This window comes from Muntiacus reevesi, chromosome 12 (assembly GCF_963930625.1).
Source record: "Muntiacus reevesi chromosome 12, mMunRee1.1, whole genome shotgun sequence".
NCBI lineage: Eukaryota > Metazoa > Chordata > Mammalia > Artiodactyla > Cervidae > Muntiacus > Muntiacus reevesi.
In genome coordinates this window covers 18,342,309-18,363,096 of record NC_089260.1, presented here as the reverse complement: position 1 = coordinate 18,363,096, position 20,788 = coordinate 18,342,309, and the positions used below count along the sequence as shown (strand labels likewise).

Sequence of the window (20,788 nt, the reverse complement as noted above, 5' to 3'; positions counted from 1 at the left end):
CGCAAAGAGTCAGACATGACATAGCGACTAACACTTCATAAATTCAACAAGCATTTAGTGAGCATGTATTTATGCAGAAACTGCAAGAGTCACCCTCAAAGCAGTCTACAGTGTAAGCTAACTGATAGGAAGGCCCTAACAATGGGTTCTGATATGCCTTGAGCTCAGAGTGCATAGAAGTGACCACAGGAGGTAAGAGGAGAAAAGTCAACTCATAGATGTCCCTAAATGCTGGCTAGGGGACTTGAACTTTAAGGAAGTTCAAGGAAGCTTCCTTGACCTAGAAGGTGGCGTAGTATCCTATTGGCACTTTAATTAGGGTGTTAACTGAGTGACAGTTTGTGGAGGGATGAAGGGTGGGTGAGAATAGAGATAGGGGGCTAATCTGAAAGTGATTTCAGTAACCTGGATGGCCTGGGTGATTTGTAGTCACACTGAAATGAGGAAGACTTCAAGTTAGCAGTATCCATGGAAACGGGAAGAAAGATCTAAGAAAGCTGGTGAGGATAAAATCGACTATGATTCATCCAGTTGATTAGGAAGGCTACTAGATTTAGGCCTGAGGTGATTAGAAGGCTGGAGAAGATATTACTGGAGATAGAGAAGCCAGGTAGAGAAGTAGATTTGAGGTCTAAAATAATAAGTTCAGTGTTATGTATAATGAATTGAAAATGCTATATAATATCAAAGGCAAAACAGAGAAACATATCAGATGAAGGGGGGGGGGAAGCAGGGGAGGGGGGATTGGTGCTAGAGATGAAGGGCTAGAAATGATCTGAGATAAGATAATCATGAAGACAAGGGCATAGAAAGCATTAATGAGGGAGGAAGTTTGTGGAGATGAGCATTAAAGAAATACTGTGGAGTTGTCTGTAAAATACAGGATGCTTGGATAAAGGAATAATGTTTTAGTATAAGACTATCTCATGAAATATCTAGGACACATTTATTCACTGCTGATCTGAAATTCATATTTAACTGGGCGGTCTATATTTTTATTTATTAAATCTGGGAACCCTAGACTATGGGAATTGCCCATGTTTATGGATGGTCAGGAGAGGAGATAGCGGAAGAGTCTAAGAATGGACAGATGGGTCCTAGGAAAGCTAGGATGTTGTACCATCATGGCATCAGAGCACAGAGTGGGATTCATGAGAGCTAAGCAGAAAGATCAAGGTCATTGCATTTGGCAACCTGGAAGTCATTAGGCACTTTGAAGAAGGCAGATGAAGGTCTGATTTTGTGGGTTAAGCAGTAAATAAAGGAATGGATTTGGAAATAATCAGTGTAGACCCTTCTTTTAGGAAGCATGATAAAGAAGAGGAGAGAAATGGGTTGATAGAGGGTAACAAACTAGAAGGCAGATTTATAAGATTAGAGAGGTTGAAGCTTTTTCAGCTTCAGAGAAGGAGATGAAGGAAGTAGCATCTTGAAGATATAAGAGGAGTGGAGGGGATTAAGGGATGGATCAAGCTGTGGATGATGCTGGGAGGTGGGGAGAGAATGTGGACATAAATAGAGAGATCAACCTTTGCATGGAGGAGACTCCTTCTCCATCCAAGTCATGACGGAAGGAGGGGTTGATGGATAAAGAGGTGGAAAATTTGAGAGCAGGGAAGAGAAAGAAACACTTTTTATTTCTTTTTTGCTGTCCAACTGTGCTATTGAGAGTGTGTGGTATGAAGGAGGGGTTAGAGGGGCTGTAGGGGAAAAACTCAGGCTTGAGATACTAACATTTTTGCTGGTTGCACAGGACAGATATGATGTAGAGCTCAAAACTACATGTAATTCATCTAAGCAGGAACCATTTATTTCCCTCACATTGTGTTTTCCTCCAGCTCCAGTGATCCATATTGATTCATAACATAATTGCATTTCTCACTAGGGAAGGGAAAAATGACAGAAACAGAACTGAACGGACTTGCTCTCCTCCGTTTTGTTAAATCATGAGATCTTAGCCATGGAATGAATGATCAGGGTCATTTATCCACGGCACAGTCTTAGAAGTGACATTGGCTGCCATTTCTGGGGACACATAAAATTCCTAGTCTGTGATTTTCTGTCTCCACCATGCAGATTGTGTCATGTGGGGTTAATGACTTGCATACCGGGGACTTGCTGATATGTAGGCAACTCACTCTGATTCCAATCACCCTCTAATCTCCAGGAGCCAGTCAAAAGATGGCCAGGATAGTCTGCAATTGGGAGACGGTGAGGCTGAGGAGCGAAGCAGCCTGCAATCTCTTAGCTGCTTTTCCTCTCTGCTGGCAAGGGCAGGGATGCTTGTTTGCTGCACAGGGAGGGAGCCATTTGCAGAGCTGCAGAAGCCCGAGAAGGCTGAGAAAGAGAAGGAGCTATTTTGGGGAGAGGGCTGGGTAGTACTGTCTGCCTGAGGAAGCTCCTAGTGCCTCCTCCTCCAAAGCATTAACATCCCCAGCCCCTTCTCCACAGTACTGTCTCTCCCCCTCCTCCTCGCTCCCAACACAAAGGCACAAATGAAATTCCTAAAAGTAGACTACTTCTGCCTAGTTATTTTTAGTGTTTGCTGTTAGTATTTATCAAGCTTTTCAGTGTTAATTTGTCCTCCCACCCATTTCTCTTCCTGCCTCTAGTTGTGGGGCTTGGGATGGAAGGAGCATGTATCAGAAGCAGCTGGTGATCTCATAGAACAATCTCCTAGAGAGGGGAGACTATGTGGTTTTAAAATCAGCCTCCATGTAAAGTAATTAGTCCCAACTAATAAAAATAAATGGTAAAAATAATAATAATAATAATAATAAATCAGCCTCCTTTGCCCCCAACTTGAAGAGAAGAAAGATCCAGATTCCATTAGCTTTGGGGAGCAACATAAGTGCTGATAAAAGTAAACCCATTGAAATGTGTAGGTGGTGCTTGGCTAGGTCAAGAGCACCAGTCAAGGAGCTGGGTCAGGGAACCCACACATGCCTGAAATGTCATAATGCAAGCAAAAGTGGATAAGAGGCCAGGTAAACAAGCAGATGCCAGAGGAAAAGTATGCCAGAGGAGAGAAAAGCATAAAAATCCCTGCAGAGTGTAGGATCTGAGGGAGCTGAAGAACTGAAGTAACATGAGGTGGGGTTGGGCTGAAAAGGTCAGAAGAAAACTTCATAGCTCTGGCGAATACTGCTGAAATCCTGCTTGTTCCTACCTCAGCTGCCTGTCCTGTCTCCTGGATGTAGTCATGCCCAGAACAGCTACATTGCTCTGGAGAGAAAACCCCAGAGCATGTTCTAACAGAGGGCTATTGAATGAAAGCAAGACCCCTTATCTACTGATCAAATGTTCACTGCTTAGGAAGTGGAAGACAGCTGTTTCCTTTTGCAACTTCAAAAAAACAATTTTTGGGGGGCTTGATTTTTTCTGTTCTTCTTGAAATTTTATTATCATTTTCCAGTTTCCTAGAAACTGAAAAGTGTAATAAATGAAGTAAAAAAAATTCAATTCATGGGCTCAACAGTAGACTAGAGGGGACAGAGGAAAGAATCAGTGAATTTACAGATAAAATGTTGGGAATTATTTGGGGGGAACCCCCCCAAACAGAAAATTGTTCAGCAAATGTACCATCAGCTTCTGGAAGGAGAGAAAGAGAATAAGGCTAAAAATGTATTTTTTTAGGCTGAAAGTTTGCTAAATTTGGCAGAAAACACAGACCTATAGTGTCAAGAAGTTGAGTGAAATCCCACCAAGATTAACCCAAAGAAATCAACACTGAGATATTATAGCCAAACTTCTGAAAAATAAAGTCAAAGAAAAGATCTTGAAAATAGTGAGAGAGAAATGGAATCTTATCTATGGGGGGAAACAATTAGAATGACAGTGGATTTGTCATTAGAAATCATGAAGGCCAGAAGGAAGTGGCAGAATATTTTTCAAATGCTGAAAGAGAACTCTCAATCCAGAATTCTATATCCAGTGAAAATATCCTTCAGAAATGAAGAGGAAATTAAAAGTCTTAGTTGAAGAAAAGTATAGAAATTTGTCACCAACAGGCTTATCTTTAAAAAATAGCTAAAGAAAAATCTCCAAACAAAGAGGAAGTGATAAAAGAGGGTCTCTTGGAATAATAAGAAGGAAGAAAAAATAATACAAAGAATAAAAATAGGAGGGAGTATAATAAACTTTCCTTAAGTTTTTAAAATTAGGTTTGATGATTGAAGCAAAAATTATAACACTGCCTGATACGATTTTCAATGCAAGGGGATTTTTAAAAAAATTATTTTAGAAAGAGGGAGAATAAAGGGATGTAAACGGAGGTAAGGGGTTTACTTGAACTGATATAGCATCAACAATAATGCATTGTTCAGTTATGTATATTTAATGTAATATGGAGAGCAATTTGTGTGTGTGTGTGTGTGTGAATTTTATTTAAAATGCATTGGTTAGACTGGAATGAAAATGGAACTGGGAAGGCAGTAGAAAGGGAAATGTGAAAAGCCTTTTTCCTCTTTTATGCTGGTATCTTAATTTCCTTGTTATATACCCATTTATCTTTTCTTTTTTTAAATTTATTTTTAATTGGTGGATAATTGTTTTATAATGCTGTGTTGGCTTCTGCTGTACAACAACATGGATCAGCCAGAAGTAGACAGATCTCCCTTCCCTCCTGACCCTCTCTCCCACCCCTCTCAGTTGTCACAGAGCCCCAGGTTAAACTCCCTGTGTTATAAGCAACTTCCCACTAGTTATCTGTTCAACATATGGTACTGCATATGCTTCCATGCTACTCTCTCAGTTCGTCCCACCCTCTTCTTCCCCCACTGTGTCCACAAATCTTTTGGAGGGCAGCTATTAAATAAGCTACACAAAGAGTTATACTGGAAGAAACACTGTGGATGGAACTCTGGAAAATGTCCAAGTATCCACAGTAATATTGGAAAATGAAAATAAAGAAAAAGAAAATAGAGAACAAACAGAAAACAAAAAATATAATGACATACTTTAGCTCAAGAATATCATTAAATATAGATAGTCTAAATAATTTATTAGATGAAGATGAACACAGTTGACTAAAAAACAAGACTCAATTGTATGATATCTACAAGAAACTACCTTCAAATATAATAGTATAGAGGGTGAAAGTGAAATGATGGATATATCCTGCAAATATTAATCAAAAGAAAGAAGGAGTGATTATACTAAAATCAGATAAAGAAGATTTCAAAGCAAAGAAAATGACCAAGGACAGAGAGGGACGTTACATAATGACAAAAGAGTCAAAGCAACAGCAAAGATACATATTTTGTATGCAAATCCTAAATGTGTGCCATACAACAGAACAAAATATGTAAAACAAAATTGCAAAAGCTGCTAGAACAGACAAATCCACAATTAGAATTGGAAGCCTCAATATACCTCTCTCAGCAATTAATAGAACAAATAGAAAACTAGCAGTCTTGGAGATGAACACAACACTACCAATCAACTAGGTCTAATTTACATTTATAGAATCTAGCCCACAGCAGCAGAAAAGATGCTCTTTTCAAGTATCACAAAATATATGCCAAGATACACCATAAACCATAAAACAAACTTCAACAAATTTTAAAAAACTAAGATCATGAAGAGTGTACTATTCTCTGAAAACAGTGGAATCAAAATGGAAATCAGTAACAGAGAGATGACAGGAAATTCTCTAAACAATGGGGAAAAACCCCAACAAATTTCCAAGTAATCTGTGGGTCAAAGAGGAAGTAGCAAAGAAATTTAAAAGCAAATACATTTGAAGTAAATGAAAATACAATATATCAAAATTTGTGAGACTCAGCTAAAGCAGTTCTGAGAGGAAATCTATAGCACTAAAATATTTACTTTAAAAAGAGTAAAGTCTCAAATCAATACTCTAAGCTACCATTTCCAGAAATGAATTTTTAAAAGACACTATGGTGGGAAAAAAAGAGCAAAATGAACCCAAAACAGGCATAAAGAAGAACATAATAAAGATAAGACCAGAAATCAATGAAACTGAAAAGGGAAAAATAATAAGGAAAATATATCAAGCAAAAAACTGCTTCTTTGAAAAGGGTGACAAAATTGATCAATCTTTAGCAACATTATCAAAATAGAGAAGACACATTACCAGTATGCATGCTTGCGCGCTCAGTCATGTCCAATTGTTTGCAAGCCCATTGCAGCCCGCCAGGCTCTGGTGTCCATGCGATTCTCCAGGCAAGATGCTGGAGTGGCTTGCCATTTTCTCCTCCAGGTGATCTTCCCAACTCGTAGATAGAATCCTCTGAGTCTCTGGTGTCTCCTGCATTGGCAGGCAGATTCTTTACCACTGTGCCATCTGGGAAGCCCCAAATTACCAATATCTGGTATCAAAAAGGAGATATCACCATAGACCTCCTGACATCGAAAGAATAGTAAAAGACTATTTCAGACAAATAAGTCTACACATATAAGTTTCACAACTTAGGTAAAATGGTCCATTTCCTGAAAAGCACAATCGCAAGTTGTTACACAGTAGAAGATAGATAATCTAAATAGCTTTATACCTAAGGAAATTGAATTAGTTTAGAAACAGAAAGCTCCAGAAGATTTCACTGGAAAAAGTCTACCAAATATTTAAAGAAGAACAAACATTAATTCTATAAATCTCTTCCAGAAAATGTCAGAGAAGAGAACACTTCTCAATTCATTATAAGAAGCAATTCTAATAACTAAACTTGAAAAAGACAGTAAAACAAGACAACTAGAGACTAATGAGTCTCATGAGATGGATGCAAAATCCATTAACAAAATATTGGCAAATAGCATTCAGCAGTATATAAAAATAATTACATATTGTGATCAAGTGATGTTTATTCTAGCAATGCAAAGATCGTTCAGTATGAAAAGCAGTCAGTGTAATCTACATTATAAACAGTCTAAAGAAAAAGTATCACAATTACAGTAATTGAAGCAGAAAAATCATTTGACAATATTCAGCACCCATTCATGATAAAAAAAAAAAGCTTCACAGAAAAATTGGAATAGAAGGAAACTTTCTAAAATTGATTTTTTTAAATCTATGAAACACTTGCAGCTAACAGCCCACTTAACAGTGGAAGACTAAATCCTTTCCTCATAAGATTAGGAGCAAGGTAAGAATGCCCTCTTTCACAACTCCTGATCAACATAGTACTAGAAGTTCTAAACAATGTAGTAAAGAAAGAAGAGAAAATAAAAGTCTGATCAGAAAGGAAGAAAGAAAACCATTCATTCACCATTCATATTATTCTCTTCTGGGATGGTATGTCAGATTTGTTGATCATTTTCCTATTGTATTGTCTTTTTCTTACTGATTTGTAACATGTCTCTATATAATCTGAATACTGGTCTTTTGTTGATTTCATATGTTGCAAACTTGTCTCATATATTGACATGTCTTCTGCTTTCTCTATTGTACTTTTAGATAAACAGAAAATCTTGATAGTAGAGCAGGCAAATTTATCAGTCTGTCCTTTGGTGATTAGCTCTTTTGTGCCTTAAGAACTCTTTCCCCGTTTGGAGGTCAGAAAGATGTTCTCCTGTATTTTCTTCTACAAGTTTTAACACTTTGCTTTTCACAGCTAACTCCTTAATCCCTCTGGAATTGATCTTTAAGTGTGGCTCCTCCTTGACTTTTGTCTCGGTAAATTATTCCAACCTTCGTGAGATCTCTGTTATCTTTTAGTTCCAACTTCCCAGCCATGCTGGTTCTGATGCTCTGTCTCTAAAAATTGTGTGGGCTTTTTTTTTGGCAAGCCTTGTAATTTTTTCTTGATAGCCAGACATGTTGTAGTGAGTAAAAGAAACTGCTGTAGATAGATTTTCAGTAATGTGGTTGTGAGTTTTCAGGAAAAAGAAGTATTCTATGCATCCTATGATTAGGTCTCAATGTATTGATGAGCCTGTGCCTCTAGACTGCGATCTTCATGAGTGTTTCTCAGCTTTTTCTCCTCACGTAGGTCGTACAGGATGGCTAGAGTGGGTTGCAGTCAAGTAGTCCCTTCTCCCATAGTGGATGCCTGGAGGAGCCTGAAGCTGAGTATTTTCCTTCTCCAGGTCAGTTGGGCTCTGAGGATGCACTCGCAGGCTAGACTCTGGTTAACTAGTTTCCCCTGAGGGCAAGAACAGAGTGCTCTGGAATATTTCAAAACACTCTTTTCCCCGCTCTATTCCAGAAGCCCGAGCAGACTTTTCTCTTGTGTTTACTGTGGGAGTCTGGTAGAGCTCCCTGAAGTAAATCTCACAGTATTCTAAGGACTGCCCTCCATCATGACTTTGTCCCCCTGGAGTGCGGGACTCTCAGAGTTGTCCTCAGGAGACTCCAGCAATTGGCCAATTACAGCTTAGGTTTCCCCTTCCTGGTGCGGGGCTTCCTGTGGCGATTTCTGCTGGCAAGTCTCTGAGACTTCCTGTGTTCCCCTGCTGGTCTCTCCAATCTTGGGTGCAGTGGTTTATGAATCCAAGAAGAGTTGTTGATTTCTATTTGTTGGTAAGAGAGAGTGGTGACTTCCGAGCTCCTTATACATGGAGCCAGACACCAGAAGGCTTCTGTCGTTTTTTAATAACTAAGTCAGTGAGAAAGTCTAGGGAGAAAGCTCATCCATGGCTAAATCTGGGAAGATGGTCACTTCTCCCTTAGGTAGTCTTGAAAGAAATTTTGGTCAAATGACCCTAGGCTTGTTTTTCTGCAGCCAAGGCATTCTCGTCTTAGAAATTTTGCAAGTGCTTGAGTGTTACATGTTAAAAAGCTAAAGAAACCAAAAACAGAAGGATGGTGAGAGAATCCCTTCTTGGCATCATAGCTATGACTCAGATCATTTAAATGAGTTATTTGTTAAAAAGAAAGCATAAATTTAAAATGCCTGTTTGTACAGTATTCAGAGTATGGATTCTGCTTATGGAGAGGCAGCACAGAGAGTCAAGAAACCTGGGGTTAAGCCTTGATCTGTCACAACCAGATTGTTAAGCCTTTTTGTATAAGGTGTATGTTTAGCTGCATGGAACAGGAACCGTTCTATGGTGGCTTAACAATATAGAGGTTTTCCTCATCTAATAGCCCAGGAGGAGGCAGACAAGGCCCAGTATGGTGGCCTCTCCTTTCAATTTAGTCTTCCCAGCATGTGGTATACTTGTCACTCCATGGCTGCAAGATATGACTCCACCTCTGGCATTTTATTGGTGTTTCAGGCATTGGAAGGGGAAGGGCGAAAAGCAATCACCAGAGCCCGTTAATAGAGCTGTTCCAGACACTCTACCTAGTACGTTCAGCCTACACGTCCAGGGCCCAGAGTGTTCCACCTGCCCGTCCTTAGCTGTAGTTTAAACAGGGCAAGTTGCTGTCCTGAGCAAAATCAAGGTCCAGTTAGAACAAAGAGTAGGCTGGGTGTTGGAGAGTCAAGAGCAGTATCTACCCTGCTCTCTAAGCTCCTGCCAAGGTTATCTATCTACCTAGCAGAGTTGTTTGAATAACAAGGTGGAAGATCGTGTGCAAGCACACTTTATACAGTATTTATGTGTTTCATAAACAAAGTGGAAAAATTCTGAACTATTTTCTTTGCAAACATAAAAACATAATGTTAACAGAAAATCTTACTAAATGCAAAGACTTGGGTAATCAATATCTCTTGAACCTCAACTCATTCTCTTTCAGACATCTTTAGATAACCCACGATCCAGTATTTTCATAGATACACATCCTCAAATACCAATCTTCGGATTATTGCCAAACATTGTCACGGTGGACATTTGTCGATTTCCTCCAATATTCCTTTCCCCCTTGCCCCTTTCTCTTGGTAACCTGAATGCCCTTCCATGTGATTTTTCTTTGGAACACCCTACCCTCATCTCTGGGTTTCCCAGGTGGAACCACTGGTAAAGAACCTGCCTGTCAATGCAGGAGACTCAAGAGACTCAGGGGAAGATCCCCTGGAGTAGGATGGCTACCCACTCCAGTATTCTTGCTTGGAAAATTCCATGGACAGAAGAGTCTGGCCGGCTGCAGTCCATGGGGTCAAAGAGAGTCAGACGTGACTGAGTGACTGAGAGAGAGAGAGAGAGAGAAGCTGTCACCTCTCACAAGGATAAGGCTTGATTAAAGCCATTCAGTGAAGTACAGTGACTGATTCAGTGATGGGCAATCAGAATGACTTCAGAGCTTGAGACTGGCAGCACGCTAACACTGCCCTCTTGGACGATGGATGTGTGATCTTGAACCGCTGAAGTTATTTGTTTGCACCAAGAGGAAAGGCAGACAGAAGGTGAAGTAACTCTACAGAAAATACCATGCTAAGAGACTTGCAGAGAATCAAGAGATATACATAGTGAAACTGTTTTCCTAAAACCAGTCCTACATGCAGGTTTTTCTTCCCCAACTCAAAAAACCAAAATATTTTCTTGTTTTGTTATTTATTTGTTTAAGTGATTTTGAGCTGGATCTTCAGTTATGTGTAGACAAAAGATTCCTAAATGACAGTTTCCATATATATTCCAGGAAAATTATATATATTATTTTAATATGCTTATTGTTTTAAATAATCTATATTTAAATAATATATTGCTTAATGTTTTATATATGTATACTTATATACACATATATGTGTTGATAGGTATATATTTATAAATATTATATATATATTCTGAAATTTATAGTCCTTCCAGGATTAAGGTCATAAGGCCTGAATGTTACTAGAATGCTTGTAATAAATTGCCCACATGGCATCTGTCTAAGGGATTTTAAACTCTGCAATAGAAGGATCTGAGTATTTCTCTTTTAGGGACATATCATGCCTGTGGTACAAGACTCTCCACTGAGTACTTGGGGAAAAGACCAATTAGGCTGAGGTCTGTCAGTGTTCTTGTAGGTGTGTTTCCTGTTTCCTGTTTGCAAAGGCAACTACAGAAGAAGTAAAAGTAACAGCCTTACATAAACCGCTTACTGAGCTGTCAAATGTTCAAGTAAATTTTTCATTAATTATGAGTGATCTCAGTTGCAGGGCCAGAGAACTGCCGGCGATCAAATCTGTCCTTACAGCTGTGGAAGGCTCTGAGACCCAGGACGCCGTGTGACTGCATATTGTGAGTTACTTTTTTAACCTCTCAAATGCCTGGGTTTTGAACTGTGTAAATTATGATTCAGAATGCAAAGATGTTGCATCCTGGTTAAGTTGTTGTGTGTTAAATGTTTTTGGTATTTGGTAAATAGAAAATGCTAGCTTATATCTACCATTAAAGCTTTGTCATGAAGTATGCATTTCCACTTTTAACTCTAGATAAATTTCTGTTACCAAAAACTATTCTACCATTTTACTTAAAAAAATTTCTTTTCTGTAGTGACTCTGATTAAGTAGAAATTTACTTAATTAAAAAAAAAAAAAAAACAAGTAGGAGAAGGGGTAATGAAATAAAAAACCTGACTTGCTTCCTGGAGAAAAGGACAATAAATATGTGCCCCTCCTTACTTTCCATATCTATCATTTAGTACGAAAGATTGAAGAGGATATTGTGCAGCAAACAGATGGAATATTTTTTAATTCAGAAAAGATTCTTTTGAAATTCTATTATAGTATAATGAGGGCAGCAGCGCCTATAATCCTGAGTTTCCTGTTAAGATAGGAATACTATTACTTTCCTATTTAGTTGGTGTGGATCTCAAAAGCCATCTCATTGAATGTTTAGGAAATTGGCTTTTCAGGAAGGGAAATCTATTGATTTATGAATTTCTTGGACAATTTTCAAAATATGTTAATTGCTTCAGATGTGAGCCAGCCAAGGTTTGTAGACAAGGTAATTTGGCTTAAACCCTGGTAATACTTTTTGTGACTGTTTGTGAAGAAGGCATGAATACTTATTGGCCAAATAGCTTTATATGAAGACCAAATGGTAAAAATATTAAAGTGAACGTGGGCCGGAACAGAACCTTAGTTTGTATTTTGCTTATATTTCAGGGAAGGGAGATAAGTCAATATAAAATGAAACTTATGTGTACTTAGCTCTTTTTCATCCCGCTTCCTTCATCCCCCATTAACTCTCTATGATTTAATTAATAGATGAGTAACATAGATCATCTAGATATAATGAGAAAGTGAAAGTGAAAAGCCTTTCACTTTCAATTTGTATTCCAAATTGAATAAAACCAGTTCTTTTAATGAAAGACAGTAATAAAATATTTGAAGTCAAGCTAGTCAATATCTATTATTTTTTTTCTCATAACATTGATAACTAAGCCTCAATGTCAACACATTTCTCCTGAAGGCCAGGAAAGAATTATGCATTTAAGTTGGCAGTAATCAGGTGGCTTGAGATACTCTGAAGTACTTATGGATCACAACCCTAAACATGGCAGTCGCCATTGCATTAATTCCTCGGATCTTTGTGATATCAAACTAAAGAATAATAGAGAAATGTGTATTCTTGCCCTCAAAGACAGTAAAGCATGCATATGATCCAACATAAGGACCCTTCCCCTTAATGTGAAGGTGTGGAGAATCAATATGTCTGCTATTGGCCCTTCTCAAGCATCCAAGTCTCTCTCTCATTTTTAAAAATTTTATTTATTTACTTATTTATGGCTGCACTGGGTCTTGGTTGCAGTGTTGGGGCTTTCTCTAATTGCGGCAAGTAGGGGTTGCTCTTTGGCTGTGGTGCGTGGGCTTCTCATTGCAGTGGCTTCTCTTGTTGTGGAGCACGGTCTCTGGGGCTCCGGCTCAGGAGTTATGATACATGGGCTTAGTTGCCCCGTGGCATGTGGAGTCTTCCCGGGCCAGGGATCAAACTTATGTCCCCTGTGTTGCAAAGAGGATTCTTAACCACTGCACTGCCAGGGAAGTCCAAGTCTCTCTTCTGGGTCTGTGATCTTAGGGCCAGGTGATTTCTCATTCCTTCTTGAAAGGGCTAGTCACTCAGTCATGTCCAACTCCTTGTGACCCCATGGACTGTAGCCAGCAGGCTCCTCTGTCCATGAAATTCTCCAGACGAGAATACTGGAGTGGGTTGCCATTCCCTTCTCCAGAAGATCTTCCTGACCCAGGAATCGAACCCAGGTCTCCTGCATTGCAGGCAGATTCTTTACCATCTGAGCCACCAGGGAAGCCCTTTCCTTCTTGACTGAGCCTCAAATATACTCTACTCCATCTCGGATTTTTGCCGAGCAACGAGAGGCTGAGTGTGTGCCAGAGGTTTGAGGCATCTGCCAGACCCAAAGGAGGAGGATTTGAATAAGAAACTAACTGGAAAGTTCTTGAGGCAGTGAAGGAACCACTTCCTGCTCAACTACTGTTGGCTTGAGAGGAGGCAAGGCAAGGGTGAGGATGACCCTTGAACAGAGATTAAACCTTCTAGGCTTTCCGAGAGAATGACCTAAAGTAGCAAACACTGCCCCAATTTCCTGGGCTTTCTGGAATTTTGTTCAAGAATTCCAGACTCTTGTAAAAGTCACCTAGTTACAGAATTCCTGATAACAGTAGATAGGAAAGATAAATGTAAAAAACTGTCTGAAAGTGAAGTATATGAATAGTCTCTAGGTTTACAGTCATTTTTGATTTGCTGTTGTCTGGGTATCTCTCTTTATCTCCCTTAGATAGAATTATTTTGTCTGGACCCCCAAGAAGTTCATACTCTAACCCAAGGCTTCCTATATGACTAACTTCTCAGTTACATGGATTTTTATTTTTCTACAGTTTTCTGCACTAAAGACCTCTTTTCTCTTCCTCTTAAAAAATGGTATTTTAATCCTCTTAGCCTAGGTGCTTACTACGTTTTATTTTCAATGTCTCAGAAATCCTCTTTTATTAAAAAAAAAAAACCTACTTCATCAATAGCATATCTTTTGTTCAGGAGTAGTAATGGGGAGAGATTATCTCAGAGCTGAGAGCACAGAATACCACATATCTAGGGGATAATTAAAGTATCCATCCAGATGTTTTCAAATAGAGACAAATACTGATCATTCAGATAATTGATTCCCTGCAATGACTTTCCATTCAGTCATGTTTTTAAGGCCAAAATATCTGATAAAGTCAATGCTCTTTTTTATTTTTTTTAGAAAAAATAATAGCGTGTAGATGACTTCTCAGCAATTTTGCATTAAGTTCTTTGAGTATCATGTAGACTTAGGAGAATGTTGTTTATAGTAGATAACTGATGATTCCAATTAACCAAGAAGTACAGGTGGCGCTAGTGGTAAAGAACATGCCTGCAATGCAGGAGATGTAAGAGAGATGTAAGAGACTTTGGTTCAATCCCTGGGTCAGGAGATCCCCTGGAGGAGGGCATGGCAACCCACTCCAGTATTCTTGCCTGGAGAATCCCATGGACAGAGGAGCCTGTCAGGCTACAGTCCATAGGATCGCAAAGAGTTGAACACAACAGAAGCAACTTAGAACGCATATATGCACGGATTAAGCACCTACTGACTTGAGCCCTGGGCTTCCCTGGTAGCTCAGATGGTAAAGCATCTGCCTACAATGCGGGAGACCTGGGTTTGATCCCTGGGTCAGGAAGGTCCCCTGGAGAAGGAAATAGCAACCCACTCCAGTGCTCTTGCCTGGACAATCCCATGGACTGAGGAGCCTGGTAGGCTACAGTCCATGAGGTTGCAAAGAGTCGGACGCGACTGAGCGACTTCACCTCACCTCAACTTGGGCCCTAGTGGAGAATGATATAGTATAACATGACTCATATATTTAATAACAGATCATGCTCCTAGAAACCTAATTCATTTACCCATTCAGTAAATATTGAGTGTATTTTAATAATAGGCATTGTGTTAAATGATGAGGATTTGAATGGGGAACAAGGCAGGGATGGTTTCTGTCTCCAGCTGAGTGGTGTGGGGATGGTAATCAAAGAATTACAGAAATATTCTTTACAAATGTGATCAATACCCTGATGGGGGGAAAAGCACAAAGAAATATGGGCAACCAAGACTATAAAATAGAGGCACCACATCTAGTTGAAATGGTGATAGGGAAGGCTTCCCTGAAGAAATCTGAAGAGGTTGGCAGTGGGGAGGAGGGTGTTCTAGGCCAAGGCCCTGAGGTAGGAGGGAGCTTGGAGCTTACTGGGAACTGAACCAAGGTCAGTGTTGCTAGAGAGCAGAGGGAGCAAGGTGTGAGGGAAAGCAGAGAGGTGGCAGGGGCAGATCACGAAAGACTTGGTAGAGAATGAATGCATGCATGCACGGACAAATGAACATACCATGAGTTAGTCCTGTTGTCTCCTGTCATTAGCGTAAAAATAAAAAGGAGTTTGCAACTGTATAATAACTCTGCTCTTTGGGAGAAGGTATTCATTGATTCATTCACCCATTCAGCCAGTAAACACAAGACAAAATTCCGTGTTCACATGAATCTTAAATTCTAGTTGAACAAGCAGACAACATGCCAGGAAGCAAATATGTAGGTTTTATAGTGGTGTTTTGTCTGTGAATAAATGGTGTAAGTGGTCTTTAGATGGAACTTTAAAAATCATTTCAAATATCTATTGAATTGCGTCTATGTATGGTTATTCCCCTGTTTAGTTAAATAAAGTTATGTCCTCTGGCAGAGCTCGGACCATGCTCAGCACAGGTGTCCTTCACAGTACTCAGTTCACAGTCAAAGACTGGAGAAATTCCAAGAGAATAAAATAAGAGAAGGAGGGCTTCCCTGGTGGCTCAGTAGTAAAGAATCAGTCTGCCAATGCAGGAGACATGGATTCGATCTCTGGTCTTTAGGAAGATCTCACACACTGTGGAGTAACTAAGTCTGTGCATCACGGCTACTGAGCCTGAGCTCTAGAATCCAGGAGCCACAACTACTGAAGCCGGAGTGCCTGGAGCCTGTGCTCCACAACAAGAGAAACCACTGCAGTGAGAGGCCCAAGCACTGCAACTAGAGAGTGGCCCGCACAGCAGTGAAGACCCTGCACAGCCAAAAATAAATAAATAAAAATTAAAGACACCTCTGACTTAAAAAAAAAAATAAGAGAGGGAAGCTGAGAGATTTGTATTTGCTCTTGTTTCTGAGAAGCTAGTGATAGCACTGCCCACAGGCACCTTACCATCTCTTCCTGGAGTGGTAGGGGCAGGAGGAGGGGAACAATGAAAAGATTTAAATAAAAATAACTGAATTGACACCAATGGGAAGGGATTTAAGAGGGAGAGTACTCCAGAGTCTATTTCTTTTTGCAAAAAGAGAACTACATATATCTTATTATACACTCAAAATACTTTGTAGATTTTGCACACATTATCTCAATAAAAGGCTCACATCATAAAATCAACATACACATTTAAGGAGAGATGGTTCTTTGCCACATTCCTCAAAGCTGTTATTTAACTGATAGTGCATGTTACAATCATCAGTGACTTACATTCAGAAAATAATACCTGGAACCTTGTTTGCATTTTCAGTCATGCCTGTCTTTTCTGCTTGAAGATTTCCATGTGGTACTATTTGCATATCTGCATATAAATTGTTACCATTGATGGAATTAATAAACCAGAGCACCTGTGGGGTCACCTTTAGGTCTTGCTTGCCAAAATCAGAGAGTAGTTCATGGATCAAAGGGAGGCATAATGCGTATCTGTTTTAATTTTCAGGAATTTCCTGTTTTCTGATTTCCAGATTACATGAATCAAAGTGGTTATTTCTATATAAGACATGAGGAATAATAGAAATGTTGTTAGTGTGATCCTTTACTACAAGATTTCTTAGCTGCAGCACTGTTAACATTTTGGACTAGATAATTCTTTTGTGAAGGGCTGTTCTATGCACGGTAGGATGCTTAGTGGCCTCATGGTGCCAGTAGTATCTCCCAAGTATGACAACCACCTGTAGACACTGCCAGACACTTCTTGGGGGAGCAAAATCACTCTCATTGAGAGCCACTTCTTCGGTACATCATCATCAGGGGCTTGCAGTGTTGTTTTAGCTTTGTGTTGTATTGCAAACACATCCAACTCTAGGTTTCAGTTTAACAGCATGGTTTCTTTCTAATTCTATAGTTCTTACATCACAATTAAAAATTATGTTATGAAACCAGAATTAGATTTTTATTCAGCTGAATGTGTGCAATCCTGACATGGTAATGTGTTTTGTAGGGAGGGAGAGGGGCAGGACTGGTTTACACTTCGAGGGCCTTGTTTCAATCATTAAAAGCCTTACAAAATTTTATCCTCAAAGATTAAAACTTACTTAGTCGCTCAACTATTTTTTTTAAAGAGACATATATGGGAATCTTAAGCTCTAGTGTGTGAGATGAGTGAAATTGTGTGGTAGTTTGAGCATTCTTTGGCATTGCCTTTCTTTGGGATTGGAGTGAAAACTGACCTTTTCCAGTTCTGTGTCCACTGTTGAGTTTTCCAAATTTGCTGGCATATTGAGTACAGCACTTTCACAGCATCATCTTTTAGGATTTGAAATAGCTCAACTGGAATTCCATCACTGCCACTAGCTTTGTTCATGGTGACCTGCCTCCTGAGAAATCTGTAAGCAGGTCAGGAAGCAACAGTTACAACTGGACATGAAACAACTGGACATGGAACAAACAGACCTGGTTCCAAATCGGGAAAGGAGTACGTCAGGGCTGTATGTTGTCACCCTGCTTATTTAACTTATATGCAGAGTACATCATGAGAAACACTGGGCTGGATGAAGCACAAGCTGGAATCAAGATTGCTGGGAGAAATATCAATAACTTCAAATATGCAGATGATACCACCCTTATGGCAGAAAGTGAAGAAAAACTAAAGAGCTTTTTGATGAAAGTGAAAGAGGAAAGTGAAAAAGCTGGCTTAAAACTCAACATTCAGAAAACTAAGATCATGGTATCTGGTCCCATCACGTCATGGCAAATAGTTGGGGAAACAATGGAAACAGTGAGACTTTATTTTTTCAGGCTCCAAAATCACTGCAAATGGTGACTGCAGCCAAGAAATGAAAAAACGCTTGCTCCTTGAAAGAAAAGTTATGACCAACCTAGACAGCATGTTAAATAGTAGAGACATTACTTTGCCAACAAAGGTCTATCTAGTCAAAGCTATAGTTTTTCCAGTGGTCATGTATGGATGTGAGAGTTGGACTATAAAGAAAACTGAGCACCAATGAATTGATGCTTTTGAACTATGGTGTTGGAGAAGACTCTTGAGATTCCCTTGGACTGCAAGGAGATCCAACCAGTCCATCCTAAAGGAAATCAGTCCTGAATATTCACTGGAAGGACTGATGCTGAAGCTGAAACTCCAATACTTTGGCCACCTGATGCGAAGAGCTGACTCATTGGAAAAGACCCTGATGCTGGGAAAGATTGAAGGCAGGAGGAGAAGGGGACGACAGAGGATGAGATGGTTGGATGGCATCACCGACTCAATGGACATGAGTTTGAGTAGACTCCGGGAGTTGGTGATGGACAGGGAAGCCTGGTGTGCTGCAGTCCGTGGGGTCACAAAGAGTTGGACATGATTGAGCGACTGAACTGAACTGAACTGAACTGGTGATACATAGAACCTTACATGAGGCACATTCAACAAGTTCATTTCTGATTTTATAGGAAGCTGAAAAGAGCAGAGAGAAAAAAATGCTACCCTTGTATCCTTTGGTGATGGTTCTTGACATTTTAGTGTAAGTTATTACAATAGTATATTGGTTTAATGTTCCCTTAACATCTGTGGTTTACTCAAAGTTTCTGAAAATGGGAAAAATGTGTGTTCTGTAGTTGTTCAGCTAAGAAATAGCATTTCCAGATCACTTTAATCATATATGATTGAATCTTCTAAAGTGGATTTTACTGTGCTCTGGTGCCTGGGGAGACATAGATTGCATAAATTCACTTAGACGTATGACTAATATATGACATCACTAAGAGAATTTTATTTTGAATTCCTTTTTACTGCTATTATTTACTTTGCCTAAAGGCCTCTTGACTCAAAGTGTTTCACAGAGCTCAAATGAGACTCATGTTATTTTGTTAAATAGAACTTTCTTTCATGTTGCTGTTATGTTCAGGAATATTTAAGAGCTTCCAACTGTCAAAAATAAAGTTCTAACTCTTTTCCATGGCACTTAAAGCCTCTCCTAGCTGGACGACAATCCATCTTTTCAGATTTGTCTCCTTTGCCTCCATTTGCTCGTCTCCATATCACACTTCAGCAGCAATGAACTCAGTTGCCCAGGGCATCCTTGCATTTTTCTGCCTTTACAGCTTTTCTCATGTTATGATCTCTACCTCCTCAGATTCCAATCCATGTTTCAGAATCATTTCTTCCATGAAATGTTCCCAAATTTTCTCAGTTGGAATTAATCTCTCTGTGTGTCCTATAATATTTGGAAAGCACTACACTAGTGCTTTTCAAACTATCTATGGGAAGGACTAGATTTTTAAAAATTTCTTATTTATTACAGGCCAATATGTATCCTCCTGTCTATGACAAGTACTGGGATAGCACCATGTAAAATTCACATATCTGAACTGTCTAGACCCCATTCAATGAGCCAAGTCTGCTTGATCAAACATTTGAGTGGTGCAGCTACGTCCAATGCTGTAAATGGGTCTAAACAATTACTTGCAATCTCTGTACTGGTTCTTTTGCTATCTGATGAGAAATAGTTCATGAGGTGGTGCTGGTTCAGAGACTACACTTTAAATAGCTCTGCCCTAGATGATAAGCTCTGCAAGATAGGGCCCAGGTCTGCTTTCTTCATCATTATTACCCTAGCACCTGGCATCACCATCACATGGTAAGCACACTTATTCCACATAGAAGTGTCATATTACAGATATAAGTACCAAAATAGCTTGGATCAGATCTTTATCACTTTTTAGCATTTACAGGATGATCATGTCTAACCTGTATCAATAATAAATATCAGACTGAAAATAGAAATGAATGAGAATATCAGACTGTTTTCTTTTAAACATACATTCTTTTTAGTATAAAATCTATTGAAATGGAACACCCAACCTGCTAGTGCTGGTATAACATTTAAGAACGAAGCTCACTTAATGATTTCATTTTCTTTCCCTAAATAGTTGCAAAAACTCACTGTATTCAACTTAATTTAAGTGAAATAAGTGGAGATAAAAGAAATCTAAAACACTTTGCCTGTTAAATAACAGTGTTGAAAACCTAAGAGAAATGTATTTATTGTAGGAAGAAAACCCACAAAAAGAAAATTATATTTGAAATCAAAATGGCACCTCAAGGGGATACTAAAAGTCCAGAATTTTAGTTTTGAAAATGAGAATCACATGGAGTTAGTTTATCTACCACTGTAATTTTCTACTGGGGAAAACACCTGGCATATGAGTCATATTTTCAAGATTTAAAACATAAGAGATATAGAATACTTGACAATGCTGTTTTTGAACGTAGATTTCTAACTTTTAGTAGTTCAAGAGTGTCTTTCTGAAGTGGTAAGTAGTTGTAATTGAATGTTCATATTTTTCATTGACTATTTCGTTGTATTAAAACTGACAGTCAAGAAAAACAAGAACACTTACTATGTGTTTTCCCCACCCTTATTAGCCACCGAGTTTTCCATGGAGTGTTTCTTATTTCTGGGAAACATGTGGCATATGACCAGAACCATAATTAGTAATAATTTGATGTTATAGGAATTCAGATTTTGGCAATTTCTAACTTTTTCCTTTGAAATACAAAAGCAGTGAATAGAGATCCTAAGGATGCATTCTGGAATCAGCTTTTCCCTCCTTTACAAACTGTGATATTGTTTTGAAGACTCATAAACACTTTTATAGCTCCGCCCTAGACCCAGAAGGTGCCAGAAGGAGGTGCTGTTCTAGGCACTTTACCCACATCAAC

General features: G+C 39.1%; 1 protein-coding gene across 2 annotated transcripts in view; it reads left to right on the top strand.

The window, feature by feature from the left end:
- Nucleotides 1-20,788, top strand: part of NCALD (neurocalcin delta) — a 436,233-nt gene that overhangs the window by 248,736 nt on the left and 166,709 nt on the right. For both annotated transcript variants that reach the window (XM_065903347.1, XM_065903348.1), the window contains exon 3: nt 10,977-11,064. The gene's annotated coding sequence lies outside the window, so the exon portion shown is untranslated. The remainder of the gene's footprint in view (nt 1-10,976; nt 11,065-20,788) is intronic.